Genomic DNA, 20,285 nt, shown 5'->3' on the forward strand with positions numbered 1-20,285 from the left:
AAGCAGGTTTGAGAGCCATTACTTTGTCCTGCAAAACCTGTGCTCATTCTTTCCTATGAAACCACATTACCTCATGTATACTTCTAGTTTAGCTATTTATTATAGATTCTACTAATCTCTCCAGTATGAAAGTATGACTTCCTAGTCTGTAGCTTCTCAGATTCCCCAGAAGTCCTTATTAGAAGCTGGCAACATATTTGTTATCTTCCTTTCCGACTGCACTGAGGCCAATTTAAGTGACAGGTTATACACTACGGCTGAGAGCACAACCTTTTTATATCAGAATTATCAAAGACCTGTTGGGCAAATGCTATCAGCACCAACAGTGTTCTATTGATTTTTCTTTAAATTGTCCTAAAATGTTTTTTGCTGACAGCTCTAACTGAGACAGTTCCCTCACTCTGCCTCCTGTAGAGAAGGGCTCAAGGGTGAGCCAGGCTTTGGCACACTGACAGGAGACACAAATATGGCATTTAGCTTTTCTGCTACATCTTTACCTTCTTTGAACAATTCTTTCACACATGAAACACCTTTTGGTCCTGCAAGCTTTCTAACAGACATGCCATTTCTGATATGAGTGGAAAAGATTTGCTACTAATATTCATATCTTCAACTAACTTGTTTTCCAACTCGTACTGGCCTCTCTTGCAATAACATTACACACAGCATGCTGGAGCAGGATTTCTCTAGTTTCCTAGTTTGGAGATTATTTCCACACTTGAAGCAGTATCTCTTTACTCTCAGAACACTTTTCTCTGCTGCCTGACCATGCAGACTTTCTTGACCTTTTAAAGTACTTTTGGACAAGATTTACCAATTTTAATAAGGTGGTTGGTTGTGAGACAAGGAGGCATTCAAGGATGACAGGAGAAAAAGGAAGTGAGAGGTAATATGTAATTGCATATTGTAGCTATCTAATATGGTCTGGCGTATGTGTGAGGATGGGGAGCTGGGGGAAGGTCTCAGAGATGGTATGAAAAAAGCTACTAGGAGCATGGTGTCTCGCTCCAATTTATAGGAGGGAGGCAAGATTCTTTGATATATGTATACCCGGCATGAGATTAAGAAACAGTGGTTCAAATGTTGGTCCGACCAGTTTATTACAAATCTTAATCAGGGAGATGAGGAAGGGGAGGATGAATGATTTAGGGTGATGGTGAAGGGAAAGTGGGTGATAGAAAAGATAGAAAGAGGCAAGAATTGTGTAAAGCAGGGATAGTCACCACCAGGATCCAGCAATGGTCCTGTTGCAAGATGTTCCGATGATCTGAGGCAAAGAGTGGGGAGGAGGGGGGGGGGGGGGGGGGGGGGGGGCGCAAAACAGCAGCAGCATGGCAGGCCTTGGGCAGCAAGTGGGTAGCAGGAAAAAGCCACAGGGTAAGTCAAAAAGCAGCCAGCAGAATTCAGGTAGAAGGTCCAGGAAAGTCTGTCAGTGAGCAGGATGTCTGTAGTGAGGGATCTGACGGCAGACACCTTCTCGTTCTTCTTCAGCATGCAAGCATCACGTTGCAAGGAATCTGATGATAGAAAAACTAACTTAATGGTTGCTGATTCCTCTTTTATCCTCCTTTGCCTACGTAACTTTCCTGGGTGCTTGGGTAAGAGTCATGTGCAGCACCCCCTGAGATGGCCATCTTCCTCGAGATAAGACCACACAAAAGACCACTTCACGGCCATTCATCTGCATCTTATCTCTTTGTCCTTGCCCCTGGCCTTGTCCATCTTTGTCCCTCAGACAAAGGATTTCTCAACCCTTGACAAAGGACTTGCTTGGACTTGTTCATCTGTGTCCTTCAGCAAGCTTTGAGTCAAAGGTATAAAAGAATAATCTCCTACACATGGGATCTTCAAGAGGATTCTTTTCAGAGTGGAGGAAGTAGACAGCAAGGAATTCATGAAGGTGAATATTTGTTGCTGTCTTCAAGCATTTTATTCAGGTTTATTCATTAGAAAGCAGGTCATAAGGCAAAAAAGCAACATTTCAATCTGCTCAGCTTCTGTCCCAGAAATAAGAAATGACTGAAGCATAGGTGAAAGTAATAAGTATTTTGTTTCTTGAATAGTTGCTGAAAAGCCTGATTTTCACGGGAAAGATACTAGTTGTCTGGTGGAGAATAAGAATTTCCAGTAGGAGGCTTGAAAGAGAAGCACTGTGGAAAGACATGGAGCATGCAGTCTTACTGGTCTTGAACATGGGAAGCACATACATTCTTTTTCTTTGCAAGAGAAAGAGGTGAAAATGAGAAGGGTTTTGTACAGATGTGAAATTGCAGTGGATATTAAAGGCCTTTTATTTGAGAGATGTGCTAAGCTCTCCTCTGTGCAGTTCACAGGTATGGGCAGGGCAGTTACTTCCTCAACAGATGTATTATGTATAATTATATATATATATGTGTATATATATATATATATATATAATCCTTATATTCAAACAATTATATATAACTTTTTATTATATGACAACAGTTAAATTCTAGCCTTTCTTTTTCTTAAAAAAAAAAATAAATCTTTTTAGTATTATAACATTCTGTAAATGTCATGTCTATAGCAAAAACTAAAGACATGCCAGTATCTTTTTCCATGTTACTAACACTGCACTTAATGCAGTAAAATCAAATTAATGCTGAAGTGTAAGTGCCCTGATGTGTTTTCATTTTTAGGTGTGTTTTTATCTAAAGAAAATTTATTCTAGGCAAAAGACACTTGTTTTACCTACACCCACTTAAGAATGAGAACAGGCAGTTTCTAATAGCTTGAAAAAACAATATAACTTATGCACATAACTCAGACAATATTTTTATTGTGACAAAGCAGTTGTCCATAGTCCCTACAGATTTTAGCCTAATCTTAAGATATTTTGAATCTGGGAACTTCTACTGAAGCCCTGGTGCACAATTCACTTCAGAATCAATGAGTACATTAGTGGGCAGTGGAGTCTGGATAGCATTATTGTAAGGAATTACATGTAGGAAGGTGGCTATTAACACCACAAACTTTTCTTACATTAATGAGGTGCTGGCTGATAGATGGAACATTTTTGTCAAAAACCAGCTCTGTATAATACTTGTTATGATTATAGCCCAATCTCTGATCTTTAGATAGAGGGAGCCTGTTACATTTCTTTACGTAACTTCTGCTGCCATGCAATCATTTTCAGAGGAAAAACTGATGTTATAATTTTTTAGTTAATAAAGGCAGTAAAGGTTTGACACAATAAAAATCTAGTTGTAATTTTCCACTGTACCCATAGCTAGCCGGATTTCAGTGTGCTACTTCTCTTTATCTGGACAGCTCTGAATGTTTCATTTAATTCTGAAACCTATCAGATGGGAAGGATTTTTTCTGGATTGGTATTTTGCTTAGTCATCTTATGCAGACAAAAAATGCATGAAAATAAAATAGGAAAAAAAAAAAAAAAGAAAAAAAAAAAAAAAAAAAAAAGTTCTAGTTCAAATGTTCCAGATATAAGGTAAATATCACAGACACCTTGTTTTTGACTCAGAATTCAGAATGAAATATTATCCTGTTAAAATAAGTACTTTTATCTGAGAACCAGGCTCAACTGTGGCATGTCATCAGTGAACAACTGTGACATCCATCATCAATGACAGCAAATGAGTTACATCAGAAAAAGCTTTTGTCCTGATTGCATTAAATAAATCCATTTTTTGTGAAGGATGTCATCAGCTTCAGGCTGAGGGGAAGAGCCATATCCCACCTGTGAGCAAGAGCTGCAGGGACATCTGTGGGAAATGTATTCCAACTACTTCTTTTGCATTAGCCACTCATATGGGAACACTTGAAAAACAGCTTCACTTCTCATCTTTGTCTTCTTCGGCTACACAACAAAGGCAACAAGCTTTCCCTAGAAAAAAACTTTTAAGATTAGGAAATTAAAATGTTGAGGTATCCTGATACTTTCCAAACATACCACGTAAGTGCATAAGAGAGATGTCATGCAACAGCATTTTTTCAGCTCAGCAGGCTACCAGGTTTGTGGAAATAATAAAGCAGACAACTTTCTCATCAGCAGACAGAACATCACTATCAGGAAATCTGTCAATTCCCTGCTATAACAAGAATACAAAGCTGTCAAATCAGAGTGCGCTCAGTTCGGCTTTGAAACTGGAACATTCAATAACAGTATCTAAATTGAAGCCTAGGAGGTTCCCTCTGAACATCAGAGTACATTAGAAAACCCTTATTCATTGCCAGGCTGACCAAGTGCTGGCTTGTCCAGGAGATTGCAGTTCGTATCGTTGGAGACCTTCAGAAGCTGTTTCGACCCCTTGCTTTGGGTGTCCCTGCTGGAGCAGAGGGTGGGCCAGATGGATCTAGAGGGCCCAGACAGCCTCAGCCATGCTGGGGTTCTGTGAGATTTCTCTAACAAACACCAGTGGTTTGGAAGAAGCTGCTTTGTAGTTTTCTTTTAGACAAAAATACATTTAGTGAGATGAAGACTAGAACTGGCTGGAGAATCATGGGAGTTTTGATCTGAGAAGAGCAGTTTTGAGAGCTTGTTCTAGGCTTATAAAGAAGCAGACACATGCAGCCTTAAGAGGGACATACAGATTTAGGAGACTTTATGACTCTTCTGCAACCACTGTACTCTAAAAGCAAATGAACATTTCATACCCTTAGGAGCTGAACTACTGGTCTCATTATCATTGCAAAGCTAATCACTGTTTCCCTCTATCTGTACAGAAATCTTTTCTAGGAAAAAATAATATATATATAGCATTTTCTGTAATCTAAATGATTTAGGATGCAGAGAAAAAGCTTTACTCAAGTTTCATTTCACCTGAAATAATTCTGTTATTGTTGAATGTTCTGTAATGCAATGTTTGGTAGGTATAAATAATTTAATAGTCATACGTTCACATGAAAGGAAAATAAGAGCTCTTCCTGCTCCTTTGCTATACTTCGTACATGTGCAACATGAATGCTTTGTCTTTGACAGAATCAAACTGCAATAAGTAAATAGATAAATAAAGAAATAATAAGAGCAAATTTAATCTTGGCTTGATGATTTCCAACAGTGCAACACTGATACTTAACAGTAAGGTAAGCATCACAGCTTGATAATTTTTATTTGGTAATAAAAATATTGCTAATCTTGAGTTCATCCCACAACATAATAATTAAAAAAAAATATGCAGACAACAAAAACTCTACCTGACTGATAATTCCAAGTATAATACAGGGGGGAAAAAAAGAGAAAGAACCAACAAGAAGTGTGTGGTTTATCAACAGAAGGGCTCTGCTCTGAATGTGTGATCAGCTGTAAGGATGCAGTCCCTTCTGGGAGGGCACCAGTCAGCTTGTCCTAGATGACAGGGTATGCTGGCTGTTACCACCCTGTTCCCTGTTTGTACTTACTGCTAGCTGGCTGTCTTTAGAAGCAAGCTCATTATGGGGCAACTCACACTTCTAGGCTCCACAGGGACAGGAACTAGATGATCTTTAAGGTCTCCTCCAACTTAAGCCATTCTATGACTTCTGGCATTGTGCTCTGTGATGCATGTCTGCACACACTCACATCTTAACCCAGAGCAGACAAGACATGTAGTGGGTGTTTTCATGCTACTTATTTTAAAGACCTGTGAAATATCTGCATTTCAGGTATTACCTAGGACATTTAATGTTAATTAGAATGCATAGCTGATTGCAGGCAGTTTGGGAAGCTGTGGTAGGACACACAGCACACCGCAATGGAACTCTGGTCCACCTGACCAGATAACAAGCAAAACGCATCCTGTACACTGCATTCCAGAAAAGAGGCATGGGGCAAGGCAGTGTGTGGGTAACATCTCCAAATATCCTAAATAGCCTAAGATAGAGAATGGGGATTTATTACTTCCGTGTGTGTTGGTCAGAATTTCTTTAAGTCATAGGAAAAGTGCTTTATGCCTTGCAACAGGCTGTGATACCCTGGTCCAACATGAAAACCTCAGCAAAAATACTGCACAGGACTCCATGAAGAGAAGTCTGGTGTCAGAGCTGCATTCAGGCTCACCAAAATCATCTCAGAATTCTGTGGGTTGGGAAACTGAGCCCCACAGAAAGTTATTGAACTTCAGCTCTTAAATTGATTACATACTACTGTCCTGCTCTGTAGAGAACAGATTGATCAGTATGATCCTCTGGTATTTGTTCTGCTTACTGGCATACATTGCAACCTTACATCGTAATAGAGGAGGTCTACTTTTATTGCTAAAAGATATCTGGAAATAAACTGTGCTAATTGTGATGCAAGGACAGATTTTTCCTGATTTTACTATGTTCGTCTTAATCTGAGTACTTCATAGGGGAAAGTATACACTTGGTAACTGTCCAGGGGACAAGATTTCTGTATAGATACATATATAACACATCTAACTCATAACCATGCAGCTAATATGTACATGGTACCTAGTGGGTAAAATTTATGTACCTAGTTCTTTGCAATACTAATTGCTCTGTTGTAGGCTGCAAGGTAAATCCTTTGTGCATAGGAATGAAAATAGCTTTCTCTCTAAATTCCAATCAATAGAACATGAGATTAAATTTATGCAGAGAAAAACACTTTCTCGATACTATAGTGCTAAAATGTAACTTCAAGGCTCAGCTCAAAGAGAGGGTAATGCAGAACAACCTGTCCCAGAGGGAGCTGTGTGAAGCACGCTGCTTCTTGGAAGTGCTTGGAAGCATTTCAATGTCTGAAAACCCCACAATGCAAGAAGAACACAACCACACACAGCTGACAGACAGACCATGCCTTACTGCCTGCCATCTTTGTTTTGTATCCTGACATACATGGTTAAAGCAAAAGTCTGTCTCCCCTACGGTGGCATGAACAACTTGGGAGGCATCCTGTGTGGGGCCAGAGTGGTAAGTAAGTATCTTTAACATCAGTTTCTGGTTGGCCCTTGAGAGAGACCCTCAGAAATGGAGAAAAGGAGTTCTCACCCTTTGTATCCCTATATAATAAAAGAATAGACTTCAATTTGCAGAAAATCTCACGTATTCATAACCTTCTGAAAAAGCAGTGATAAAGAAAATTGCTGCTCATACAGCAAAATCAGAACAATGGAGGTGATAGAAATCAGAATCACGGAATCACAGAATTACAGAATTGCAAGGGTTGGAAGCAACCTCGAGGTCATCAAGTCCAATCCAATTAGGTGTATTTTATTTGGACCTTCTAGGGACCTCTAGTCATCTTTTCCCTTCCACATCACATCTACCCACAGGTATAGCAATAGGGGCAGTAAACACAGTAAATTTTAAAAGACAGACTCTTTTCTAAATGCCTTTCATTTCTGCAGTATGCTATAGTGATTCATGTCAGCTCTAAAGCCAAAGTCCACATTTTAAATTTTCATTTTAGCACATGAAAAGGATGGAAATTCTTAAAAGATCTGTTTTTTGCTGTGTTGTTTTTCTTTTTCTTGTTTTCTCTTTCTTTCTTTCTTTCTTTCTTTCTTTCTTTCTTTCTTTCTTTCTTTCTTTCTTTCTTTCTTTCTTTCTTTCTTTCTTTCTTTCTTTCTTTCTTTCTTTCTTTCTTTCTTTCTTTCTTTCTTTCTTTCTTTCTTTCCTTCTTTCCTTCTTTCCTTCTTTCCTTCTTTCCTTCTTTCTTTCTTTCTTTTTGGTGAAGGAAGCCAAAGAAGAAGAGCATTTTGAGATGATTCAACATTCACTGCTCTGTGTGAGGAGTTACAGCAAGTCAATTAAAAGAATCTGTTAAAAATAGCTTTCCCTTGATAAAGGAGAGACTTCTCTCATTAGAGCACATCACTGCATTCTCTAACCTTACAAGGAAACAGCATTATCAGCTAAACTGCCCCGGTTTACTTTCTTTCATCTAATTCTGTAACACCCATGTGTCTTGCACGGGAACCAGCCATGGTAGGTGCTGTGGAGCATTTTACCAGAAGTTATCATGGGATCTGATGTGGATGGAGGTGAAGAAATTGTATCCTAACTCAGGGGAAAGGGAACATGACATACCGTTTAGGGGGGGTGGGGGGGGGAAAGGTCTTATTTTGTCTTAGGTTAGAAATCAAAACAGAGGATAACTGCAGAGAGAAGGGAGATAGACCACCTCAAGCAGCAAAAGAAGGAGAAAGTGATATGTATGAAGCAGTGTGGTAGCATGGATACTTGGGGTGCAGCATCCTCAAGTGATGACTCTGGAGAGAGGTGGCTTGAACACTTTTTAGGACAGGAGCCCAATGTTCAGAATGACTCCAAAGTGGACAAACAAAGCAGGGATGTGGTCATACAGGCCTGCAGCCATCCTTATTTTGTCAGATCTTCCAGGTCCGGTATCCAGTTACCCAGGGATGCTAACCTGCAGATTCCTCTGCTGCAGCCTCCTTCACTCAGGGAGGAGCTCTCAGTCTGACCACTGCAGCCTGGGCTGAGTAACCAAGCTTCCTGAAGCTGTTCTGTGTATTTTGTCATAGTGAAATCTCCTAGTAGACTGATTAATTCTCCAGTGAACTCATCACAGTGCAATGTTAGTGCTCACTGGAGCTTTTGAAAGTTAGAATGCATGGGATAAGTGCTTGGTAATATGTGCTATTTGATTTTGCGTTGAATGACGCAAAAGGAAATGCCCCATTTCTGAATTAGATTAATATAGAAATTTTGAAGTTTTTATTTTGGCGTTACGGAATATTGACCTGAATCCTCATTAAGCCATGGCACTATTTAATGAGATTTGTAGTTAAAAGCACACCAAGATGCCATTTACTGGGATGTCTGTGAGCTGGGATTCTTTGTTGGACTGTATATTCTGTAATACAGCACACACATATTGGAAATTCAGAGATAGAATAATGCTCAGCTAACACGAGGGAGAATATTTCAGTTCTGTTTTCTTAGTAGAACTTTCATTTCTATGTTCAGATATTTCTCCTAAGACTGAAACTGCACACTGTCTTCACATTCCAGCTTAGAAGGAAATGTAGGAGCTCTCTTATGCTAGTGTTGTAGTGCCAAAGCTTTTCAGTGGAGAGAGAAGTTTGAAAGTTACAAACTGCAGGGAGACATGAGACATGTAAGCTTTCAGATGAAGCTTAGGGTGTTATGGGATCTTCAGTACTTTTCCTTAAAAATCTCCAGACTAAGAGTCCTCTGCATGCAAGTACCCTGGAAAGAACTCAAGTGAGAATTCTGTGCTCAGAAAAGCTGCCTTTTGTGCCACACTGAGATACCTTCTCCACCTGCAATGACTTTCTCCACCCAGCTCCAACACAAACTTTTGACCATCTCACTGGAGGGAGAAAGAGAATCAAGAGGCTGAAAAGTAGTCTTTGCAGGTAATGCTTAGCACTCAGCTTGCTGTGTTATCACTCAGGCTATCCAAGTATGGCTGCAGGTGGGCAGCTCATCCAGGAAGGACATGCATAAGGAGCCATCCCATTCTTCTGTGTCTTCTCCCAAAAGAGGAGAACCTCCTTGATCAAATCCTATAGAGACCTGTCATGGTTTTGTCACAAAACCATGACAGACCACAGGATCCACTCCTGCATCACTTACACCCAGGTGAGATTTGGGAAAGGCTGTGGACAAACAATGCTGCTCTTCCAGCATCAACTAGCAGAATGGACTGGAATAGGAGTAGACAAGGTTGTTGCCATAATCCCAGAAGTACTTAAGAAGACCTCACTCTGCCTTAAGCTGTAGTTGTCAGTGTCCTCACACATTCTCACCCATGGCTGGTTGAGAACTCTTTAGAGATGTCATATAAAAAGATGACTTTTTGACCCACACTGTTGCTCTCCCTGTACATGCAAGCAGACTTCACTATAGGGAATATAAGAAGGCATTGCATTTCAGTCTATCAAGCAACCAAAAGCAAGCACTTGCCTTTCCTTCTGTTACAGAACAGTGTGCATTTCTAACAAGAAGAAAACAAACGCATATTTCATCTTCTGAAAAATATAGTGGTTTTGCATTTCCCCAGTTCTCCTTATAGAGTTTCTGTCAGAGCATAGTGGCACATATTTTTATTTCTAGTGTGTGTTTGCAAAGTCTTGCAAAAGAGCCCTACAAGAACTTGGGCTATCTAGAATTATGATTTCAGGGCCAAGGTGTTTTTCCCTGTTCCATAAGCACAAAGGAGCTGTAAGCTGCCCTCACCATCCTCCTCCTGGGGACTAGCATGCATCTACAGACTGACAAAAAACAGGTCCAGCAGCCTAGCTCAAGGTGTGCCTCGTGCTGTTTACTTCTGACTTTATTGACAAATTTTGTTTCTCACAGATCCCAGTGCTTAATATTGCAATAGCTTTTCATCAGAATTTAGTTTCCAGAGGATATCAGTAACTAATTCTCTTGCCAGAAGCAGAAGATGTCTGGGCGGTTCTGTTGCATGGCAGCTCACTCAGTAGCTCACCAAGAAGCCTATAACAAATGATTTCCAGGGCTTTCCTTCTGGGTCAGCAGTTTGCAAACAGATTTTTAGACACAATTAAAATGTTTTATTTCCCCACAGGCTGCAGGATAATAAATTGAAGAAACCTTGCACTTAATATTTCTCTCCATCAGAATTTTTTCTTATTCCTCAGGGCTGAAACTGAATTTTTTGTCATAGACTCAGTCCTCCATTTCCTTGGAAATTTTTACCTGTGATTAGGCATATCCAATAATTTAATGCAGGAGCTTAACCACCACTGCCCTGCCACTTTTCTGAACCCATTCTCCATGGTGCAATGTAACAAAAAATTATGCTTAGAAAAGACTCCTATTCCTTTCAGGCATTCAAACCCACTAAATAAATAGATCTACCAATTACAAAGGTAGGACAGACTTGTTTGTTTGAAGAAATTATCTTTTAATAAACAATAAAATCTGGTACAAAGCTTGGGAAAATGGCTTTGGGTTTTGGTATGTTATAGCCTCAAGATAATCAAATGAAAATAAGTAAGAAATTTGCCAACTACATAGTCAAAATTAAATAGATGTTAATATACTAGGAGCATACAACAATGGGATACAGACATGCAAAATTATTGCCACGCATAGATATATACAGTTAACTACTACTGTATGAGGATTCAGGATACCCTGAGAAGACTAGGAACCCTAAGTAAGAATTTATGAGTAAGTAAGAAAACAGGAAAGTAATGATGAAACACACTTGGAAAAACATCAGTAGAGTACCATATCTTGAATGAGTGTCTTCCTGCAGGCTGAAAAATATGCCACGAGGGACTGTCTACAAGAAAGAAAGTTTACCTAAAATTTTACATTGATGGATAGTCCACAGAATGCATGTGTTATCATACTGAACAAAACAGGAATCATTATCCAAGTTGACCAGTTTATAGGACTGGTCAGGCTGCCTCTAGATGTGCATGTATAAAAGGGCAACAGACCCCACTGAGCTCAATAGGTGTCTCTGTCTTTGGAACTGAGAAAGCAGAAGCAGATCATCTTGACATCTTGAACAGCTAATTATGTAAATATTGTTTACTTTCACAAAAATAAGTTTTTTTTATTTGATATAGGGTTTTGTTTGTTCTGGTTGGTTTTCTTGAAGTTTGGTCTGGCCACTAAAGTGGGATTGTTCCATTGGCAACAGATACAACCAGCTTCCAACCCTATCTGGGTATCTGTGACTAAGGGATTAATGACAGTGAGGGGTTCTGGGAATAAATCAGGACATAATGTAAAAGAACAGGGAGCAGACCTGTTTGTTTTCATGCATAAAAGCAAGAGTATATGCACACATGATTTAACAGCACTGACAATTAAAATCTCCCTTTCGTCTTACAAGCTGACATTTTATATTTAATTTACTAATTGCAAGCTACTGTGGCAATAAACTTTATCTTGCAAATCATTATTGGTATTGATTACTGATACAGTAGATTACCTCTATCTGGTGACAATTTAGGTTTGTTTTTGAGAGGTTTGAATTTATTTGTTTGTAAAGAGAAAGAAGCCAAACATTTTAGCTCATGTGTACGTGTATCAGGAATCTCATGTTTATGTCTTTCCTTAATGTTAGTATTATTAGTACTCAATGAAAACTATGTTCTTGTGTCCAGTCTGAGCTGACTTCTATAAAGACTAGTATAATTGTTTGCTTTTGAAATGCTTTGAGCTCATTAGCTCATGCAATTACATGAAATCTAGTCTTACAAAGGTAGAGTTTATGCCAGACAGAAAAGCCATGAGTAAATAAATCCTTTGTATTCTTGCAAATTTAAATACAGATTCAGATGCTGCCTCTGTAAATCAGACAGCAATGTCCCATTATTTTGAGGTTATTTGAAATATGAGTGAGTTCAAGGAAAATAAGCCCCCTGATGCTAAAAGCCATTTGAATGAATATCTTTTGTAGAAATAGCTATAATGCCGGTTGTCTGTTTCCCATAATGTTCTGGGAACAGCAGATTCTCTAAAATGCCTTTAAATTTTAAAGAGCAAGGTATTAAAATGAATAAAACACTACTGAATCCCAGTTGCCCAGCTAAGATTCCCTGCAGCAGAAGAAGACCCAAACAGAGCTGATTTCTTTATATCTTTGATGTGAGAGAAGGCCTAATGAGCTCAGCGCTATTACTTTCCAAGGAGAGACGTGCAAAATTAGCTCAGTTTTGCTTAATAAACTGTTAAACAAAAATGTTGCTCTTGATGGAGGTGAGTCTTTAAATCCTATTGCCCTTCTACTCTCTGGGGCGTGCTTACTTGAACTATACAAAACTCATCTTTCTAAACTAATGGGACTTTCCTTGTTTCAGGACTTCAGTTTTCAAAGAGTGTATTAGATCAAGTTAATAACTGTCCAATTGCAATTACAACTTAAATGTTTATAGTAATTTTATATTTGGTCAGTATTTTTATAGCCCCATACTAAAAATTAGACACAGTGACTTGGAGAAATTAATGCAATTTTCATTTAAAATAATTTTTTACTGCTTACTGAAGTTTAATGTCAACATTTTTACAGAGAACCATACTCTCTGAAAACAAACATTTGCTTTTTTATTATTATTATTTATTTTATTTATTTTATTTTATTTTATTTTATTTTATTTTCACAAAAGACTATATCTTGGAAAACTGCAGGGAGCTGAAATCCGGTGGCATTCTAGAAATTTAACTAGTTAGTTCTCCATGCTCCTCATGCAGACTTGTCTTCAGTTATGAATGAATGGAGTCACTGTCAGGGTGAAAGATGACCCCTTGAATGGTAGTGCGCATGGTAGCCATAGGACCTCTAGGGGCAGCGAGGTTGAAATGGTAATGGTTGTCTCACAAGGAAAAGGCTTACCCATCATTTCCACCTGCAAAAGGCTGAATATAGCGCTGAAAATATATATATATAGAGAGAGAGAATTTATTTAGTCCATTCCAGTGCTAATGCCCGTTTAATCATCAGATTATACTATTTATGCATAAACATATGAAGCAGTCTTTGCTGTGGGTGAGCAGTTCCATTTAGGATGCATCTATACCCACATAAATGTCCATCGATGCATGCTGGAAATGGATACTGAACACTTATCACTCACAGCTGCAGAGGGATCTGTTCAACCTGGTGCAGCAGAATCTTCTGCCTGGACAGCTTTCCCCCCAGTGATGTTAGGCAACATCAGAGATTGCGAAGAGAGCTAAAAGAAATGCTAACAGCAGAGATACTTCCACAGCAAACCAACATTTCAAATAACACATACCTCAAAATGTTGCATGATTCCTTCTGAGATAAATAATTCCAGGTCTAATTACCAGCTGTTGACATTCTCCTCACTTTCTCCATAAATAAAAAAAATAATCTTTCAGAACCATGGAGTAACAAGTGATGTCTTTCCTTTTAATGACTACATTTTTTTCCAACTCAGTGGAAGAAAATTTGCTATGTTCTAGTCTCTCTGGCTCATTAACTCCAGCGATCTGATAACAGTTTTAATGCAAAAGAATAATGTTAGGTTTTAAATGGGAACAAAGTAAAACATGCATATGAATAACTTAACCTATTACATCCCCCAAATTATTATGCACGCTGATTTGGTATTTGCATCAACAGATGGCTCACAAATAAAATACACAAACTCTTGGTTCAACTCTGAATGTAGAAAATGAATTGGGAATTCGGTACATACAGACAGGCCCAATGTTAGGTATGTCTGATCTTAGTATTTCTCATATTATCTTCATACCCTGAGGAGAGCACAGTACTGCAGGGGGCTTAGCAGGGCACAGCAGGGCTCAGCAGTGCACAAAGGCGCATCTATTCCTTGGAGCATCAATTGCAAAGGCAAGCAGCATAAAGATTTTTCTTAAATAGGAATTGCTACAGCCATTATTTCCACTCCAACTTCTAAAGTCACTGCTGGTCAATCAATTTCATGTTCTAATGTAAATTTTGAGATCTATTTTGGGTATAAATCTGTGCTAGGACAACATCTGATCTCCTGGTTGGAAAGTGAGAGTAACGTATTAGTCTTCAGATGTGATGGAAGTTGTGAATCAACGAACTTCATCTTCAGAGTCATTTTGGAGGAGTTTCAACCACAACCCTGATTAAGGAGAGATACAGAAGATTATGGGATTTTTGACCATCTCATCAAAGATGGTCAAAAACTCTTGTGGGTTTCGTGTGAGCAGCTTGGCAGTGTAAATTGCAGCCAGAACTACTAGGGAGTCAGAACAACTAGAAAGAAACCAACAAGGTGATTGCTAGTTAACACTACCTAATAGGTATGCATTTCCAATACACATAAACAGATGTTTCCCAGTGACCTTCAAGTGTAATCTCAGGCATCGGGTAACTGTAAGTCAGCAGCAGAGCCTCAAAACTGGAAGGTTACAAGTTGTGTGGAGAAAGTGGAATTTAAGACCAACTGTCCAGCCACATAGACTGAAAACAGAAAGTTTGTAGCTTCCAGATCAAAAATCAACCAAACCAATAACAGCAAAAAAAGCAACAACAACAAAACATGAAAAAACAGTCCTGGAATCTGGGATATCATTAGCTAACTAAAGCTTTGTCCAAAACACAGCTCCTACTAAAGGCTGCAGAAAAATATTTCTCTCCAGTGTACAGATTTGGTAAAAGTGAATTTTACCATCAACTCTACATAAAAAGCACAGCAGCCCAAATGCCTTCAATTCCTTTTGTCTGTTTATTTATTTATTGCTCTAGCCTTTCAAACATAACGAGCAAGAGAAAGAAAATAAGGCTGAGAAACTGTAGCTGGGAGAAGAGTATTTCACCAGAAACTCCCAGCAAGAACCCAACAAGTAGTTTATCTGTTCATCTACTCTCCGTCCTTGGCAAAATCTAATCACACCTCACAGGGCAATGAGTTCCTGGGTAATTTATGGATAGCAGCAGACCATTTTCCATTCCTGGGGAGAGGAACGAAGCTAATGCATTAGTGAGTTTTCCTTGGGCCTGAGATGTACTGGGGACTTGAAGGGCATTTTGCTAGAAATGTTCCTGAAAAAGAAATGACTGGAATGTTCTTTTCCCATGTAGAAGCATATGAAAGGCATTTACTGGCACTGGAAGGTTGAATTGTTTTGTAAGTCAAGGAAGATGCTGGGCCACGGTCTGAGAAGGGTTGCATGTGCTGGCAGGGTAAGCAGGTTGTGGAGCTAATCTTCTAAGAGACTGGGAAGAATTAACAGAAGCATGAGGGACAGAGATAAAGAGCAGCTGCTGAGTTTTCAGCTGAAGTCCTAGGAAGGCAAGATGGACTGTGGCTCTGGATGCTTATCATCACATGCTTCATTCAAAAATATTTCCAGTTGCTCCATAATGCACCAAAAGATTAAAGGATCTCTAAAAGTAAACTGAGTTCACAAGTCTGCAGTGGGCAATTTGTGTTTTTTCTTCTTTAAGACAGCAAGAAAACTTTAGAATCTGTGTGTGGCTCTGCTGGTACAATTGGATCATTAACACTTTCATGCATGCCTGACATGTACATCATTGCAGTGTAATCTCTTATGGTACGTAACTCCTTAGGTGGGGAGTCATTACTCACTTTAGGATCATTCTGGTCTACCAGGCTCATTCCTAAAGCAAAGCTCTGGGTGTAACATGGGAATTCCAGGTGCATCTGCAAAGAAATACCTGGCTATGCAGTAGGACATGGATTTGGTGACAGTGTATATAGTAACGATGGAGAGGAAACAATATGCTTTAACATGTGATGCCTCAACCCCATCTGCAAAAGTAAGAACACCAGCACTGGCAGATGTATCAGATGCTTAATCAGATAAGGATTGAGGTCCCATAGAAGTGCAAAGTCTGAAACACATTGCTTCAGACTACTCTGTCATCTAATCGTATCATTCTTTTGGTAACTGTCTTGAGCAATGATTTGGAAATGTTTTTAGGATACAAATCAATCAACTGGAAGAATAGATATGGGTAATGTATCTATTTGGCCCATTCGTGGCAAGTTTATAGTATTGTAACTGTCCAAATCTTTGTTTTCAGTCACTTCTGTAGAGCTTTCCAGGAATCCATCTGAGGAGAACCAAAAGCGGGGCTAGAATAGACTCACGGAGGAACACTCCCTTCTTGGAACTGGTCAGTGAACTGAGAGTTCTGCATAGTAGTGTTTAAAAAAAAAAAAAAAAAAAAAAAAAAAAGGAGAATCAAGCACAAGGCTTTTGCCTGTCCATTCTTTGACTGCCCACCAACAGAAGATTGGTCTGAAGGAACCGGCACCCTGAAGAAAACATGTGTATGTGAATCACAGGTGAGTATGTGCCAGCAGTCATTCCTAATTAGTTATGTGCTCCTTGGTGGGAGATTCCTCCTGGAACGTACTTGTGAGGCTTGCTGGTAACCCAAAACTACTTGAGATGATGTCCTTGGGTCAAGTAAGCAGATGGACCTTAAAAACAGACAAGGAAATTCCTTTACATTCTTCACAGTATGCCAGGTAAATCCTACTCAGATAGATCAAAATTTATATAAGACCTGTGCAAACGCTAAGAAACATGTTCCACTCTCTTCAACAGGGTAAATGGTAATGTACTCTACTCGCGAAAAGTCATCTATGGGTAAATGTTGCTTCTGATTTTTAGTAAAGAAGCCAGCTGCGTATTGAACTCATATAGTCCCCAAACTGCTTAGCATGGCCACAGGCAGAGAGAGCTGCATAGCCAGAAAATGACAGTCTGCATCATAAACATACACTCTGTCTTTTCCCTGCCCTGACATTGGTTCTGAAATCAGTGAGGGTTCGGACCCACCACAGCAGAAAGCCACTTACTACAAGGACAAAGCACATCACCTTTGGTGTCTGTGTGAACTCAAATTTCATAGAAGAGGAAAAGTTGGATCTAAAACTGCATCCAACTTGGTTCTTCTCCAATCATCCTGTAAGGTGCTAAGGGCAGAATAGAGATTCTACCATCAAATTTAGCTCTTTTTGTCACCCCAAATAGAAAGCACTGCTGAATCATCTTTAATATAGTCCATCCTTCACAGAGCCATCCTAGCTGGAAAATTAAAAAGAGATCCTGCCTGGGGTACTTACTGCCCACTAAAACTCTGCCCTTGAATGACAATATACTACAGTGATGCTTCTCATCTGTCTTCAGAAGTATTCAACAACTGCTTGTTGGATGTACTGTCAAATTCAAAGCCAAGATTGTTAAAAGCATGCCGAACTTGTATGTTTTAGGGCAATTATCCCACAGTTCCGGGAGCAACTCTGCTATTTCAGGGTATTCAATACCCTCTAAAATTTTTATCACTACATTTGGATACCTGGCAGTGACTAGTAACTTTTGAAAAGCTTGAGTTTGGGGAAAGACTGAGAATCATTTAGTGTCCCACAAATGCTGCAATTCTTGGACTGATTCTCTGACATTTTCTGTTTTGTGGGGCAGTTTAGAACTCAAAGAAAGAGCAAAATGTTGATATTTTGATTCACAGCCAGGCTGACAATCTGTCTTTGGACAACACTTCTGTGCAAGTGGAGACCAAAACAAACAGGAGGATGGAACAGCCCTTTTCTACCACCGAGGAACTGATATTTCCATTACTAGCACTGACAAAGAGTCTTTCCAAACTGTCTGTCACAAGTACAATAACTATCCCAATAAAAATCTTGCAGAGGTTAGCCACACTGTGTATCTTTCTGCACGTCCACAGCCCAGACTCTCCAAACACTTGCAGAGATGGTTCGTTAAGAAGAAGAGGAATAGCTACAAAAGCATGCTTTTTATTTATTTATTTAACAGAAACTATAATTAAAAATCCAAAACACTTGTTAGCAAGATTTAAAGTTGCTGAAGACCGAAGGCTTTTTACATTCCCCAAAGATCTGAAGGACAGCAAACAAACTTATCTGACTCCTGCTTAAGAATTAAGAATATTACTTCTCATGGACAGTTAAGGAAATAATAGATTTGGGAAAGAATGGAAAAGATAAAGCTGAGTTCCTGAAAGAAGCTCACTCACACAAAGCTTTGTTACTTCTTCTACGTTATTCTACTAAGAGATGGCAGGATGATATATCTGCTTTATCGCTTTGCCGTAAAAAGAAATGTTTGCTGCTCTCCAAAATGTGGGGAGGATGGGTGGCGAGTGAAGGACAGATGGAACTCTGAAAGCCCTGTTTTCCCCATCAGCATGTTGCAGACCTCACTACAGGCTCCTCTTCTCAGCTTACCATGGCAGAGGAAGCAATCATTCAGCAGCTTCTGAACACAAAGTAGGCAGGCAGAGTGATCAGCAATGTAGGGGAGCCTCAGTTATTTATGGGATGTTCTGTATCAAGCACTATTTTGCTAGCACATGATATCCCCAAATTAGCCGTATCCTGGAGGAAGCCAGGCATTAAATTGGAATGAGGATGAAACTGGTGCGATATAACTTGATCAAGCTGTATGCCATTTGGCAATCAGTTACTGTCTAGAAAGATGCCTTCCTTATGACAAACAATTAGTTTGAAATGTGGTATATCTGTCAAGATTTTCAGAAAACGATGGTGTTGCCAAGAAGCAGACTCAAGGCAAAAAGAATTTCTCTTCCATGTGGAATATAATTGAACTGTGGAACCCTTCCCTAGGAGTGTTCCATGAGGATGAAATATCAGTGCAGTCAGATTCAGTGTATTGCCAAGGAATCAATAAACAACTGACAATTTACAACTTTATGCTCCAGAGATCTCTAAGCATCTATTTTCTGGACATGGAGAAGTTAATATGAATTAAGGAATAATAACCAGAGAAGGACAGCGTAAGTGTAGAATCACCAGCTAGTCTTGCCTTCTTCTCACACGTTCTTCAGGTTTCCCATTACTAGATGCTGCCAGAGACAGTACTCTATAGGCCATACAGAAAGACCACAACTCTGCTATTAAAGACCCCTGTCCACAAAGTAAGAGTATTTGTCCTTTGAGCAGTCTCTTTAGGTTTATATGCCTGCATTAGGTTTAGTGTATTAGTAGTTACCACAGTTAACTATTCAGCTTTTCATACAATTTGGTTTGACCCTCAAAACACAAAGATTCGGCTACTCATCATGGCCTTCATATTGAATTCTTTTCCTCCCACAAAAAGCCCCAAAGAAGGTGAAATTACATACGGGCCTGTCAGCAGGTTTAATGCTTGTGTTTGTGCTTTCCTCACTGAAGCTAACAGTTCTGCCTGCAAGAGGTTAGCTGATAGAGATCCAGTTCTGCACAATTCACAGTTTGCAGTCATGCAGATTAGCTGACTGCAAAGCATGCACAAGCATTATTCTTTACAAAAACATTTGCCCAACAGCTGCCTTTTCAAGAGGAAGAATATCCAAGCTCTTTCTGGTTTACAGTTGAAGGAGGAAACAAGAAATTCCTTCTTATATTTGGGTAGAAGCCAGACATGAATGAATGAAAATGTAGATCTACATTTTTCTCACATTGACAAAGGATGGATGTCTTTTTCTCTACTTTGGTGCAGGAAACAGATTGTAGTCAGCTGTTTGAGAACTGGAACATTTTTGAAGGAGACTTACCATGTACTGATTCAAGAAGAATGCTAAAATCACATCAGAATACAAGCCTTGAGGAATCTTCCCTCAGAAGACTCACCATATTAAAGGAAATAACTTGGGGAATAGATGAACCGTTTCACTAATGAGTGATTGTTCAAATTACAGGGGAATAAGAGTGAGCAAGCAAATAAATAAAACAATTCTCGCCAATTCAGAACTCCTGTTTTGCTAATTATGAATGTTTCAAGTTCTGTACCAAATTTAGGAGCTCTGCGTGGAATCTTGGCGCTACTGAATATAATGGGAGTTTCTGTCATTTTGAGGGAATCTAAATTTAGCTAAA

This window comes from Excalfactoria chinensis, chromosome 2, assembly GCF_039878825.1.
Source record: "Excalfactoria chinensis isolate bCotChi1 chromosome 2, bCotChi1.hap2, whole genome shotgun sequence".
Taxonomy (NCBI): domain Eukaryota; kingdom Metazoa; phylum Chordata; class Aves; order Galliformes; family Phasianidae; genus Excalfactoria; species Excalfactoria chinensis.